At 36.1% G+C, this 16078-nt stretch overlaps 1 long non-coding RNA gene across 1 annotated transcript; it reads right to left on the reverse strand.

Moving 5' to 3' along the window:
• Nucleotides 1-9931: 9931 nt before the first annotated feature.
• Nucleotides 9932-12964, reverse strand: LOC128230076 (uncharacterized). The gene is made up of 3 exons (XR_008260158.1): nt 12829-12964; nt 12046-12215; nt 9932-11106 (listed from the first exon to the last, which is right to left on the reverse strand). It is a non-coding gene; the product is annotated as an uncharacterized LOC128230076 (long non-coding RNA).
• Between the last annotated feature and the right edge of the window lie 3114 nt (nt 12965-16078).

Consider the following 16078-nt stretch of genomic DNA (forward strand, 5'->3'; position numbering starts at 1 on the left):
GATTGTTATTACGAAATAAAGTATGGCGAATCAAACGAAGTGTTAAAGCCAAGCTATTGATGGCTGAAACCCTTCAATAAATGTTGATATGTGCTAAAATAGAGTCTTTGAAGTCCAAAATTTTGAAATGCGTTACTAACCCGATTCAACAAAAGGCTGTTGCACAATCAGTTGATTGACATAATCACGTGATAAACCAATAACTTCCATTAAGGTTAAAATATTCAACACCTTAGTATGAGTCCCTGTGGGCGAGTGGATAAGCGATCCGTTTTTGATTCTATGTGTTATCTGCACCCCCATGTGCTTGCTCCCAACTTGAACAAGATCAATTTTTAATACTTTAATCGGTTTTTTAAAAATGCAATTGAAGTATAAAAGAAAATCAACCTGGTTACTATTATTTCGGCAGTTTCAGTACCAAGGAGTAAAATAAATATACATGTAAGTGTTTTCAGATGCATTACGAGGAAAAATATACGAGAACGTTGTATACAGAGTATGTTTTTACTGAACATGCGTCTGTTTATTTTGATGCCATAAAAGGTTTAAACTGTTTAAAGGAACTATAACATTATAAAACAAAAATCCGATTACAGATATCAGTGGCAGATCCAGGAATTGACTTAAGAAGGGGTACGTGAAACTCATGGGCTTAATCTTTCCACATCCGCCCCTCCCTCAGAACAGAAATTGAATGGCTTAAAATGTTGGACCCAGGTGGGGGTTAGACTCCCCTCATTTATAGTCCGAAATAGAGCAAATTTAATCTTAATATTGTATTTTTCCCGATGTTGACTGAGAACGTATTATAAACGGACGATTTAAAGGGGTGAGGGCGGCGCGCGCGCTGGGACCGATCCCCCCCCAACACCCCCTGAATCTGCAATTGAGTACATGCATTAAAACCGTCTCCGTAGCCTATTGGTTAAGGCGTTCTATACCCTTCATTAAACTGACTTAATACTTCACACAATTGTTCAGGACCATAAGCCAATGAGGTAACATAACTCCATATCCTTAATACAAGTTATGGCCCCTGATTGACTTAGGTTAAACTTTTAGGCAAGTAAAATTTAAGGGGAAGTTGGAATTTAATAAAAAAAAACTTCCATGGGTCACAATGAACCCAATGAACAATGTTCTTTAATCATGAGCTATATAACTGTTCAAGCGTTAACAGACACATTCGTGTGCAGACGAAACTTTTATTGTTTTTTACAAGCACAGAACTTGTATTTAGCATTTACAGTTTCTATATAATTCAACTGAAAGTTCTATTTAACCATACTATATCAAATATTATGTCACCATTCACTAGCGGATTGAGAAGGGGTGCAGTTGGCGTGCGCTCCCTCTAAAATCGTCCAAGTTTACTTTTTGTGTCAATATATGAGAAGAAAATAATAAAATATACACATAATGCATCATTTCCGACTACAAATTGTTAAAAATTACTTGATTGAGTAACCCTCAATCCTCCTGCAAACGCCCCTAAGTAACGCCCCCTTCTAACGAGAATTCCTGGAACCGCCCCTGGTCATTATATATTTTGTTTATCAAACGGTACAGAGACCAAGTGACTGAATCTGACTTGCATTTAATGAATGAGATGGTCTGTAAAAGATTTCCGATGAATATCCTATGAAATTTGCAGTCCTCCCGTTTCGACTGGTCATTGTTTGTGGATTTATTATACACAATTATAAAAAATACTATTACCAAGTTGTCTCTTAAGGTTACGGGAGCCTATACTGTCAAAAGTTAAATATATATAATGTGTCCCCCTAATGCCATAAAATATGGATGGTCCCCTTAATGCCTCAAAAATAATATTATATATACACTGGTCTCCATAAACCCTTCTACATATATACCTGTCCCCTTAAAACCTGCAACATACTTACAAATTATTAAGGAGACCGCAAATTACGTATATTTTTTGTTAATTAATTTAAGAAGCCTAAATTTTGTACTCATAATAAATGATCATTTCAATACTAAATTATCAACAAAAAAGCAAAATAAAGTATAAAACAAAAAATATACAAATTGTCTCCTTAATGCCGTAAAAAATATACGGTCACCTTAATGCCCTAAGTAGATATATATATATATATATATATATATATATATATATATATATATATATATATATCCTGCAGTAATATATTGTAGCGTTCCGATATTATGTACACCTTTCCACTCGCAACCTAGGAATACCACCGAGTGGGTATTATCCACATATGTTTACAATGGAGTAACTACCATGTACTTTTTTTATACACATATTTGACCTTTCGGAAGAATTCCGTCTATGCAATATACTGGCTGATAACCTGCCCCAATGGGCACTATTTCGAGTTATGCTCGCTGTATAGATTCTCCTGCCCATTTATAGCTAAATGATGACCATTTGACAAGTTATTCTCAATAAACTTCTTAGTACTGGTTATATAAGTGCACATGTGGGTTCTCTCACCCTTACCCAACAATAGCCTTGATGTTGGAAAGCTTCGATTTAGCTTTCAACAGCTACACTCGATCATTTAATAACTTCACAGAGTCTTGTGAAAGTTCTATCTTCACTATTACCCCCCCCCCCCTCTAAAGTGTAAACAATTTAATAAAATGGACTCTGGAAAAATATTAAATGAAGCTAAAATGTGCTTAATTTCATAATTGTCCTAAGTAAGTAATAATAAGACAAAGGATTACATGTTAACTATTTATTTGTTAAGTTCCTAACAACTCTTCTAAAATTGTATTCGTTAAACTATGTGCGAATATCAAGAATAAGAATATTCATATAATTTACTCTCAATATATTAGAGCATGAATGTTGTATTCCCAGAATTTAAATAGGAAATTCTCTCTCTCTCATTCTCACCAAATCTTTAAGTAAAATATTCTTAAAGTAATACTTAAATTCTATTGAAATTGATTATAAAGAATTTAACCAATGACTTCTATACTTAATTTTTATCTATATTGTATTTCTACTACGAATTAATACATGTATAAATATAACAAAAATTTACTTCAAAATGAAAATTCAGCTTGTCGCTGTGAAAATGGCTGCCAGAGATCGTCTGCAAGCTCGAGCTAATATACTAGAGCCGAAGGAACATAAATCAAAGCGCTTAAAGCGTTGAATGGTTTTCGCCTGCAACGCTTTGTGAGTATAGTCATGCAATTGTAAAACATAATATTTAACATCTAAAGGTAGTATATTCTCCCACCTCAGATAAGTAGATCCAATAATTTAACCATGCTAGAAATTCTTATCTTGCCTACGGGCGATGATAAAATGCCCGATTGGAACTCTTTTTTAATGTCACCACATTGTAATTACCTCCCTTGTTGAAGACTGTCGACAATAGCATCATGGAAATCTTGTCTTGTGGCAATATTTAGAACGCTAATAAATAATTTTATCGCTTCAAATGTCACCATAAAACAGTTTTCACGCACCTTTCAAGAACTAATGTTTCACTCTCCTTAGAACTATTTAAATACCGATTTGACTATTTGCATAATCTGAATCACTGTGCGCATATCCATGACTACCATGAATTATGGCATATCCATACGCAATTATTTTCACTACGCACAAAAGAGTTCCAGCAAAAAATACATTTTTACTTAATTTTGTCTAACTGAGGTGGGAGAAAACGCATCTACCATAGCTGCTCGTGTAAGATAGGTTTTTCCCGACCCTCGCGCAGGGTCGGAATGAACCTAATTTACACTCTCGGCCATGGAAGATACTTATATTTTCGCTCTTAATATTCTTCGCGAAACGTTTAAAGTTTAATGTAGATTCTCAATGAGATCATGAAGTATACGTCACTTGAAATGTGGAATACGCCAAATAGTTAGTTATAAGGTATCGAGTTATTCCCAATATAATATAAAACCTTATCTGGTGTTTTGGTTTCATAAACAATGTACTGCCACGGATAAAGCATTAATGGAGTTTTAGTAAAATATACTCTTCACTTCATACTTGACTTAGGCGTAATTGATTTACTACCAGGGTATGCTAGCTAGACCAAATGCATCCCGACAAAATGCATTGGACACATCAATTAGGTTTATGTTTAAGGCTTCTTTCTATAACGCCAAATACTTCTGGTACTTCGAATCACCCACATACTATTTATTCCCTGTATGTTTGATGTACATGTATGTATCTTAGTAATGCCCTCAACATATGTCAATACATATGCTACATGTTCAAGATATTGGACTGAAATGACTGCGACAAACTGAGTAATATTCACATACTTTCCGTTTCATTCGGCAATTCCATATGGAAGGGAATATCCGCCAGGACATGCATGCTGCTAAATGACAATTGCATATTGCCTTGTGTTATTTGATGTATGTGAATCACATATTCTTGCGTGTAAACGGCAAATGCATCCATTCTGTGCCATCTTAAAATGTTAATGCGAACAAGTTCTTATTGCTTTGTACGTTTTACTTTGTGAAATTGATTAAATCGTCCCTCCATTATTTAATACTGACACATGCATGTTAACATATAGTTGTTGCCCGTTGTTGTTGTTGTTTTGTATATAGGTCCCTGTTGTAGGTTTCATTCATAAATCTGTCATATGGATTCTTACTTTTGCTATCTATACTTGCTCTCTGTGCTCTTTGATATGCTGGATGTTAATATACGTATATATTTATTAGATATCAAGTAATAGTAGTTTAGGCATTAAATGATTGAAAGTTATGCAAGGCGAAAACAATACTAAGTAAGCACTAAGCAACATGAAGTTAATCAAATGAGCCTTTACCATTTGTAATATGTAATTCATATAACGCTGGGAACCAGAATTTCCGGCAGTTTCCGTAAAATCGATGAACCATGCACGGTGTCTTAGAAAAAAAATACCAGACGGATTCGACCACAACCAAACAACAAACCGAAAACACCAAACCGAAAACAATCAAGAATCAGTGTTTAGGTAAGCGCATTTGGCAAAATTCATGCAATTTAATTGTGCCAATAATGTTAAAACCTAGTCAGGAAGAGAAATATGTTCAGTATCAATAACACTATCATAAAACAATGTGAACATTTCGGAATAGGACCCCAATTCGGACAGTTGAGAGTTTTCGTAAATAACTAGAGACAGTGTGGATTTAAGTAAACGACAGTGTGTATTTTGGCAGATGCTTGTTTACATAATTAGGTCAAAGATTTCTGTGTACCACACATGTGATGAGGGTAGAAAATACAGGAGTTGGAAATTCAAGACATTGTTCTGTTTGTGCCTGAGTACAAAGAATTTTGGAAGAACAGTATCACATATTTTTGTAATTATATTTGTTATTAATGCACCAGTCAATTGAAACAACGCCCCCCAGGTCCGGGGGTATACCGGGGATAACCGGGGAAAAGGCCGTGTTTTTACTTCCAGGTGCCCCCGCAGGGCCAGGTGACCGCGGTGGTTTTGTCATAGCGCCAAATTTAGTGGAGATTGGGCCTTATATAGAGTCTCTGGGGTGCAGGGGCATTTGGCCGGGGTTTAACCATCAGTTCGTCCCCGCAGGGCGGGGATTTTACCCGGGGTTTGCTGGACCGAAAGTCAAAGTCCCAAAGTGGTTACAATTGACTGGTGCATAATATTACCAAATTAAGCCATTGATGCAAATAATCTGTTCAGTAGAGCATAGCCATACATGATACACTGACAGGTTATGCACCAGTCAATTGTAACCACGGCCCCCCAGGTCCAGGGGTATACCAGGGATAACCGGGGAAATGGGCCTTGTTTTTACCTTTCGGGTGGCCCAACAGTGCCGGGTGAATGCGGTAGATTTGTCTTCGCTTTAAATATAACCGGAAATGGGCCTTACCTAGGGTCCCTGGGGTTCTGGGGTATTTGTCGGGGAATTTACCATCTGTTCGTACCCGCAGGGCAGGGATTTTAGCCTTGGTTAACTGGACCGAAAGTCAAAGTCCCCGCTATTCCCAGGACCTGGGGGGGGGGGGGGGGCGTGGTTACAATTGACTGGTGCATAATATTATTTTATTTTATAATAATTTTTATTATTCAGTCAGTAACAAGAATAACAACAAGCAGTTGAATATTCTCTGTTTTGCAAGAAATTTTCTTTCAAAAAACTGAGAAAACTAAATTGTTACATGGTATGAAGTAAACCGTAACATGTCTTATAAACCTCTTTTAAACCATTAACATGAGAAGTTGAGAACCAATCCTTTAGTAGTTAAATTACAAAGAAAATTTGAAATAAGGTCTGTAGTGACTTACTTACTGCCTTGTTTAGAATCTGACTAAATAAATTAGCATATAGTAACACCTCTACATTTCAACATTAACTAGAATTAACCAGAAAAAGAAAATAAGTCAGTAGTGACTACATCCCTTGTTTCCATAATCGATTGTTCTAATTTCACTATCGATTGTTGCCGACGTAGGTCTTTCTGATCAATTGTCGATTATAATCAATCATTGACACAACACTAATCTCTATACTGGTGATCATAGCTGGGGGGCACGTTCTAAAACACTGTAGATGACATATGACCATTTTTACTGATGTTCATAGTTGACATACACATTTAAAGGTGCTGCTGTTAGACAACTGACCGTCTATTTCTATACTGGTGACCATTGCTAGGGGATATGTTTCAAAGTGCCCTGCTCATGATTTGTCAAATGCACTTTTTTTTAAAATTAATTCCGAAATAAAGAGTGGCAAATCATAAGGAGTGTTAAAACAAAATTACCAAAAGCTGGAACCTTCAGAAAATGTTGGTATTTGCTCCAATATCGTTTTGATGAACACAATTTTAAATGCATTAGTCATGTTATCACATGATATTATGAATGTTTCCTTAACAGGTCAACATATCCACCATTTTTGTTAAAGTCCTGGTGGTTTTGTGGACTGGCCGGCTGTTTTCTACTGTTTTCTTGGTTTTACCAGCGTGGTTTCGAACCCCACTAAAACCGAAATACTGTTTTAAGCACTGTATTTTTTTCTGCAATTTTTATATCATAAAATAATGATAAAATAAGTGTTTTCAGATGCAATACCAGGAAAACTAATTTTTGGTCCAAAAACATAAGCGATTCACTTTAATTAAAGGACTACATCTAGAAAACTTGGTATATATGTGCCTTCATATGAATAGTTATGGTGATGACACCTGATGTGAAGTTCTAAATCTTAAACAATGCAGTTTATCAACTGAATACCTGGAATCATTGACCTAAGATTGGATTTTGGATTCAAAAGTTGTTAAGTTTGATTCAGTTGAAAAAACTATGAAATTAAAATAATGTTGCTTGATTTTGAAGTCTACAGATAATACACAGGATTTATTGAAGAAATATGGTTAGAATCAGTAAAGACTTGAAAGAAAGTCTTAATTAACTGGTTGTATAAAGAAACAGATAACTTTTAATTTAGTGAAAAAACATAAAAATGGGATTACATGTAGAGAAAACGTCAGAAAACCATTGGATTAAGAAAGAGATCTACAAGAATAGGTTGGATTATGTGAAGAAAACTACTAGATCAACAATTGGATTAACCTGAGATATTACAAGAACATCAAATTAAGAAGATGATCTACAAAAATAAATTGGATTATATGAAGAAACTACTAGATCAACAAAATTGGATTCACCTGAGGAATTACAAGAAACTATATGATGAAAGTCTTTTTACTGTGCTTTAAAAAAAATGTTCAACGGAAATGGGCCAAAATTAAAGAGAATATTGAAATTATATGAAGAAACTACTAGATAAACAAAATTGGATTCACTTTAAGGAATTACAAGAAACTATATGATGGTCTTTTTTTTCTGTGCTTTGAAAAAAGTTCATCTGAAATAGGCCAAAGTTGAAGAGAAGATTGAAATAATATGAAAGAATTGTGTGGATTTTTGATGACATGATTGAGTCTGTGACAAAAAACACTTCCATTGTAGGTAGTTTTCTATGCTTGGTGAAATTAAGAAATAGTTTTTCATACAAGTATGGTTACTTATCTGCATGGAAATATCAACATAAAGTGGAACTAATGTGAATTGTGTCACCAATTAATTCTTCTGAAAGTACACAGTAACTATTATACACTTCTGTTTGCAAATCACGTTAGATCAAGGATCTGAAGCATTGATTGATCTTGGCGTCTGTTCAGGCTTAAACCACCAAGTGAATTTCCTTTAAAGTCAGCTATGGCTTATCATTCAACTTCATACATCGAAAAAACACTAACTTTTGCTATTACACCATCAGTAATTTGACCTGTTGTTTAACTAATCACAGAACTTTCCCTTGAAATAGCGGGCTCCTTACCACACAAACCATCCATGTACAGTTTGCATTGATCTCCCCTCGACCAGCTTATTGGATCGTAGTCTTAAAGTATGCTTGCACAACTGCAGCGTTACAAAAGGATATCTTTGAAGAGGTGATAATGACTACCTGGGGTATCTTTGAGAGGTGACCATGACTACCTGGGGTATCTTTGAAAGGTGATCATGACTACCTGGGGTATCTATGAAGAGGTGACCATGACTACCTGGGGTATCTATGAAGAGGTGACCATGACTACCTGGGGTATCTTTGAGAGGTGAACATGACTACCTGGGGTATCTATGAAAAGGTGACCATGATTACCTGGGGTATCTGTGAAGAGGTGACCATGACTACATGGGGTATCTATGAAGAGGTGACCATGACTACCTGGGGTATCTATGAAAAGGTGACCATGATTACCTGGGGTATCTGTGAAGAGGTGACCATGACTACATGGGGTATCTATGAAGAGGTGAACATGACTACCTGGGGTATCTATGAAAAGGTGACCATGATTACCTGGGGTATCTGTGAAGAGGTGACCATGACTACATGGGGTATCTATGAAGAGGTGACCATGACTACCTGGGGTATCTTTGAGAGGTGATCATGACTACCTGTGATATCTTTGAGAGGTGACCATGACTACCTGGGGTATCTTTGAAGAGGTGATCATGACTACCTGGGATATCTATGAAGAGGTGATAATGACTACCTGGGGTATCTATAGAGTTGATCATGACTACCTGGGATATCTATGGTGAGTTGATCATGACTACCTGGGGTATCTATGAAGAGTTGATCATGACTATCTGGGGTTTCTATGAAAATGTAATCATGACTACCTGGGGTATCTATAGAGAGATGATCGTGACTACCTGAGGTATCTTTGAAGAGTTTATCATGACTACCTGGGATATCTTTGAAGATTATAGGGTGTACATGTAGTGTGATGGTCCTGAACAACTTTGTAACAGGTATTGGAGTTTTAAGTGAAAATGCCAACTTGCCCCAAACCTTGAACTGGACACCAACAGCCTCCTTATTCTTCAAATGGTCAAGCTTGTCAACATGGTTAAAATTTTACATGTTCACTAAAAAACACGTTTTTTTTGGGAAATTAAGAAAACAAATACACACTACAGCAAAAAAGTGTAGGTCCAGCAGAAAAAATAGTGATCAGTCAGGTTTGTGGAAACAAACAAAAAAACATTTCGCCTTAGCTGTACACTGGGCTTTTTTAAAAGTCAGTCAAATATGACTGCATTTTAACCTTTTATTGTTCATTTAACTAATTAAGACAATTATCTGTCAGTATGTGCAAAGATCTTACATAAATTTATTAAAATAATTTGGTTAAAAAGCAATGACTGTAATATTGACTTTTGACCATAAAGAATGTTTTACTATTAATTTATACCAGTGATTTCCTGGTATTAAATACAAGCAGGAATTGATATAAGAGGGGATGACTAAGGGCGCAACCTTTTGACACATGCCTCTCCCTCAGAGATGAAAATTATACAGTTTTAAATGTTTGCAGTGAGGCTCAGGGTGATTTAAAACAATTCATGTGCATGGTGCATATTTAGCCTATTTTATAACCTTTTTACAATATTGACATAATAAGCAAGTTGAATAAATTACACAGATTTAATAACATGTAAATGCAAAACTTTTTATATAATTATACAAAAACATTGACTCTGAAACATAACATATCATATAGTCTTTGTTTTAAGCTGCTCTCTCACAGCCGGATCAACTGATTTGACATCTTAATTGTCTTGGAATGAGGTATTTTTTGCTAGATGTCTAGAAAACAGTGATATATATGACTGCTGTCAAAAGATCAGATAGTTTTTTCTTAAATTTCCAATAACATGGGCGAATGCAAAAAGGTTCCAAGTGACATTAAATAAAGAAGCAGATAGAACCTTTTTGCTTTCACCCCCTTGAATTGATAATTGATGTTTTATGGCTACAAAAGTTACTTATAGACGCTTTAAGAAAATTAAAATTTTCAGCAGTTTTTCACACAATTGAGATCTGTTCTATTGTTTAATCTTAAATGAAGGATGCTTCAGAGACAAAACATGCAAAATAATGAAACAAGATAAGATCAACAATGACCCTAATTTGTGATGGTCAAGTTTCTGACACAAAGCGTAATAGTATTTACAGTTACATGCACAAATAATGATTTGCAATGCTAATAAGCTCTTGCTGAATTTCAGCAGGACCCTGTTACATATGTGTTGGACTGATATATCAATCACTAAATATCAATGGTATAAGGTCAAATAAATTAAGAGTCATTGTGCAGAATAACTACTCTTTGCCATGACCATCACCTTTGACCAACAAACTTCAAAAACAATACTGGTCATGTTCTGGTCAAAGATAACCTACCATTATTCTTTCATGGTCTGAGGTCAACCTACAAAATGTATTTTCAAGATATTTACAAAAATAAAATGTGTCTGTTTGCAAACATATGCTAGTGTATATGCCCATTGTTTTTTACAATAGTGGCAAAATACATATAAAATACATATAAGGTCAATAAATCAATAACACAAAGCAGCCCAGTTTTTTTAAATAACAGATTCTCTGCAAGCCAAGCTAAGGTAATTCCATCCAAAGAGCATGCAAACTGTCAACAGTCTGTTGAAGAGATTTTCCTGAGGAACAATCCTGGGGATTCATTCACTTCATTCTGTCAGAGTAGAGATGTTTCAATCTGACAGCCTGCAATTTAAATGTACTCATTTGAAAACTGTTCATATTCGCAATGACTTTTTTGTAAAAAAAATCCATTAAGTGATGTTACATCAAATGTTACCCATATACAATTAAATGATTAAACAGACTATCATTAAACAGTAATTTTACAGGTATGAAGCTATGGCGTTTACAGCATTTAAAATAAAACACATTTATGAAACAAATGATATAATTTACTTTGTCTGTATATAATTATTTATAAACTAATATGTTTTAAACAGGTTATTATTATGCCCCCTTTTGAAAAAAGTGGGGTATATTGTTTTGCACATGTCGGTCGGTCGGTCTGTCTGTCTGTCGGTCGGTCGGAATACCAAATGGTTTCCGATCAATAACTTGAGAACGCTTTGACCGAGGGACCTCATACTTGGTATGTGTATTGGTCATCACCAGCAGATGAACCCTATTGATTTTGAGGTCAGTGGGTCAAAGGTCAAGGTCAGTGTGACCTTTACATGAAAAACGGTTTCCGATCAATAACTTGAGAACGCTTTGACCCAGGAACCTCATACTTGGTAGGTGTATTGGTCATGACCAGCAGATGAACCCTATTGATTTTGAGGTCAGTGGGTCAAAGGTCAAGGTCAGTGTGACCTTAACATGAAAAACGGTTTCCGATCAATAACTTGAGAACGCTTTGACCCAGGGACCTCATACTAGGTAGGCTTATTGGTCATGACCAGCAGATGAACCCTATTGATTTTGAGGTCAGTGGGTCAAAGGTCAAGGTCAGTGTGACTGTAAGCTGAAAAAAGGTTTTCTGATTGTCCATATTTTATTTAAGTGTCCAAATCCTACTAACAATTTGGCTCCCAAGGGGGCATAAATGTTTCACTAACATCTCTTGTTTTTATTTTAAATACAGAAATGTTGATGCTGAGGTCTTGGAAAGTTTATTCTTACACAAGAAAGAGGTGCAAAATGTATGCAGATGTCATTCTGTTGATGTTGTCATGGCTGCCACTGAGATCCTGGACTCAACGGCGTGGTCAAGTGTTGATCCAAGCAGCGATATATCTGCTATCGCTGTGGAAGGCTCTGGATAAAGGACGGCAAAGGTCCATGACCAGCTCCTAATAGCAAATTTAATTATAATTAAGTATGAGATGCATTGTTTATTTAACATGTACATGGGTATATAATTTAACACTACATAATAATGCACCAGTTAATTGTAACCACGGGCCCCCATGCCCGTGGGTATACCGGGGATAGCCAGGGAAATGGGCCGTGTTTTTACCTTTCAGGTGGCCCCGCAGTGCCGGGTGACTGCGGTGGTTTTGTCTTCCCGCCAAATATAGTGGGTAATGGGCCTTTCCTAGGGTCCCTTGGGTGCGGGGGCATTTGGCGGAGGTTTCACGAGCAGTTTGTCCCTGCAGGGTGAGGACTTTGCCCGAGCTTGGCTGGACCTGCTATTCCCGGGACCATGGGGGTGGGGGCGTGGTTGCAATTGACTGGTGCATAATCAACACACATATCCAACTTTCAAGAACCAGTTGACCAAACAGCATATGAGATGACTAGGGTACGAACTGACTAAGTCTAAGGTAAGAGTAGTACTACTCATTAAACGTCACATATTGATTTCTATCATTTTTTTTATTTTCTATAATATGTTCCGTATGCAAACAGAAAATGTCAATAAGAAATAGGCATCGAAAAGGCTTTTAAAGCTTGTAAAATTACCTTTGCCGACAGGATATATCCCTGTCAGTCAGTAGTAGTGTATGTTCTGTAATTTCAATCAAACGATCTATTCGTTTGTTGATAATAACTCATTTGAAGACAAAACTTCCCGCATCATCATTTGGTTAGCCTAAGGTACAGTACGGATTGTAGTATTGCCAGATAAACGACAGTACGGATTTCAGCAGGTGCTTGGATGGTCTATTTACGTCATAGATATTTGTGTAAATAGAAAAATTTGCCTTTGCAGCAAAGTATTAAGGTTGACAATGTTTTAAGGTTGACAATGTTTATCATAAATTTCTCTTGTCAAAATTAACTCAATTTTGATTGTGTTTATATAAAATAATAATGTAAGTAGTTGCCACATTTTCCCATGATTATTTTATGAAATAATTTGGGTAAATCAAACAATTAAGAAATAAAGGAAGATCTACACTGTACTTTATCTTTGATTTAGATTTAGCTAATACAGTATAATTTAGTATTTTAGTACTCCATATAAACAGCTGCTTCTGAGTCTTTAACGGTTTTTGAATAGGCGAAAGTTCCCTATAATCGCATTATTGTGCCTAGTATTTTAGAAGGTGTAAACAAAGGTCCATGCCTTTAATTTTAATACCTATCAATCCTTTATTTATGTTCATCATGAAAAGCATCCAACTTTGACACTGAAATTTAAGACATCCATTACGTTTTGAAGTATTTTGACTGTAAATCATATGACTGTAGCAATCATTGCTTTGGAACACGTTCAAAAGCACTGTAGTTTATCAAATGACCATATATCTCTATGCTGGTGGTCATAGCTGGGGGACACGTTCTAAAGCACTGTAGTTTAACAGTTGACCATATATCTTTATACTGGTGGTCATAGCTGGGGGACACATTCTAAAGCACTGTAGTTTATCAAATGACCATATGTCTTTATACTGGTGGTCATAGCTGGGGGACACGTTCTAAAGCACTGTAGTTTATCAAATGACCATATATCTTTATACTGGTGGTCATAGCTGGGGGACACGTTCTAAAGCACTGTAGTTTATCAAATGACCATATATCTTTATACAGGTGATCATAGCTGGTGGACACGTTCTAAAGCACTGTAGTTTATCAAATGACCATATATCTTTATACAGGTAGTCATAGCTCGGGGACACATTCTAAAGCACTGTAGTTTATCAAATGACCATATATCTTTATACTGGTGATCATAGCTGGGGGACACATTCTAAAGCACTGTAGTTTATCAAATGACCATATATCTTTATACTGGTAGTAATAGCTTGGGGACACGTTCTAAAGCACTGTAGTTTATCAAATGACCATATATCTCTATACTGGTGATCATAGCTGGGGAACACGTTCTAAAGCACTGTAGTTTATCAAATGACCATATATCTTTATACTGGTAGTAATAGCTTTGGGACACGTTCTAAAGCACTGTAGTTTATCAAATGACCATATATCTCTATGCTGGTGGTCATAGCTGGGGGACACGTTCTAAAGCACTGTAGTTTATCAAATGACCATATATCTTTATACTGGTAGTCATAGCTGGGGGACACATTCTAAAGCACTGTAGTTTATCAAATGACCATATATCTCTATGCTGGTGGTCATAGCTGGGGGACACGTTCTAAAGCACTGTAGTTTATCAAATGACCGTATATCTTTATGCTGGTGATCATAGCTGGGTTACACGTTCTAAAGCACTGTAGTTTATCAAATGACCATATATCTTTATGCTGGTGATCATAGCTGGGTTACACGTTCTAAAGCACTGTAGTTTATCAAATGACCATATATCTTTATGCTGGTGATCATAGCTGGGGGACACGTTCTAAAGCACTGTAGTTTATCAAATGACCATATATCTTTATGCTGGTGATCATAGCTGGGGGACACGTTCTAAAGCACTGTAGTTTATCAAATGACCATATATCTTTATACAGGTAGTCATAGCTCGGGGACATGTTCTAAAGCACTGTAGTTTATCAAATGACCATATATCTCTATACTGATGATCATATCTGAAGGACACGTTCTAAAGCACTGTAGTTTAACAGTTGACCATATATCTTTATACTGGTGGTCATAGCTGGGGGACACATTCTAAAGCACTGTAGTTTATCAAATGACCATATGTCTTTATACTGGTGGTCATAGCTGGGGGACACGTTCTAAAGCACTGTAGTTTATCAAATGACCATATATCTTTATACTGGTGGTCATAGCTGGGGGACACGTTCTAAAGCACTGTAGTTTATCAAATGACCATATATCTTTATACAGGTGATCATAGCTGGTGGACACGTTCTAAAGCACTGTAGTTTATCAAATGACCATATATCTTTATACAGATAGTCATAGCTCGGGGACACATTCTAAAGCACTGTAGTTTATCAAATGACCATATATCTTTATACTGGTGATCATAGCTGGGGGACACATTCTAAAGCACTGTAGTTTATCAAATGACCATATATCTTTATACTGGTAGTAATAGCTTTGGGACACGTTCTAAAGCACTGTAGTTGATCAAATGACCATATATCTCTATGCTGGTGGTCATAGCTGGGGGACACGTTCTAAAGCACTGTAGTTTATCAAATGACCATATATCTTTATGCTGGTGATCATAGCTGGGTTACACGTTCTAAAGCACTGTAGTTTATCAAATGACCATATATTTTTATGCTGGTGATCATAGCTGGGGGACACGTTCTAAAGCACTGTAGTTTATCAAATGACCATATATCTTTATACAGGTAGTCATAGCTCGGGGACACGTTCTAAAGCACTGTAGTTTATCAAATGACCATATATCTTTATACAGGTGGTCATAGCTGGGGGACACGTTCTAAAGCACTGTAGTTTATCAAATGACCATATATCTTTATACAGGTGGTCATAGCTGGGGGACACGTTCTAAAGCACTGTAGTTTATCAAATGACCATATATCTTTATACAGGTGGTCATAGCTGGGGGACACGTTCTAAAGCACTGTAGTTTATCAAATCACAATATATCTTTATACAGGTGGTCATAGCTGGGGGACACGTTCTAAAGCACTGTAGTTTATCAAATGACCATATATCTCTATACTGGTAGTAATAGCTTGGGGACACGTAATTTGTTAAGTGTTAAATCATAAGGAAAGGAGTGTTAAAACAAAAATAGCAAAAGCTGGAACCCTTTAGCAAAATAATGTTGAAGACCACAATTTCAAACGTGTATTCAAAATTA

This window comes from Mya arenaria, chromosome 4 (genome assembly GCF_026914265.1).
Source record: "Mya arenaria isolate MELC-2E11 chromosome 4, ASM2691426v1".
Classification (NCBI taxonomy): Eukaryota; Metazoa; Mollusca; class Bivalvia; order Myida; family Myidae; genus Mya; species Mya arenaria.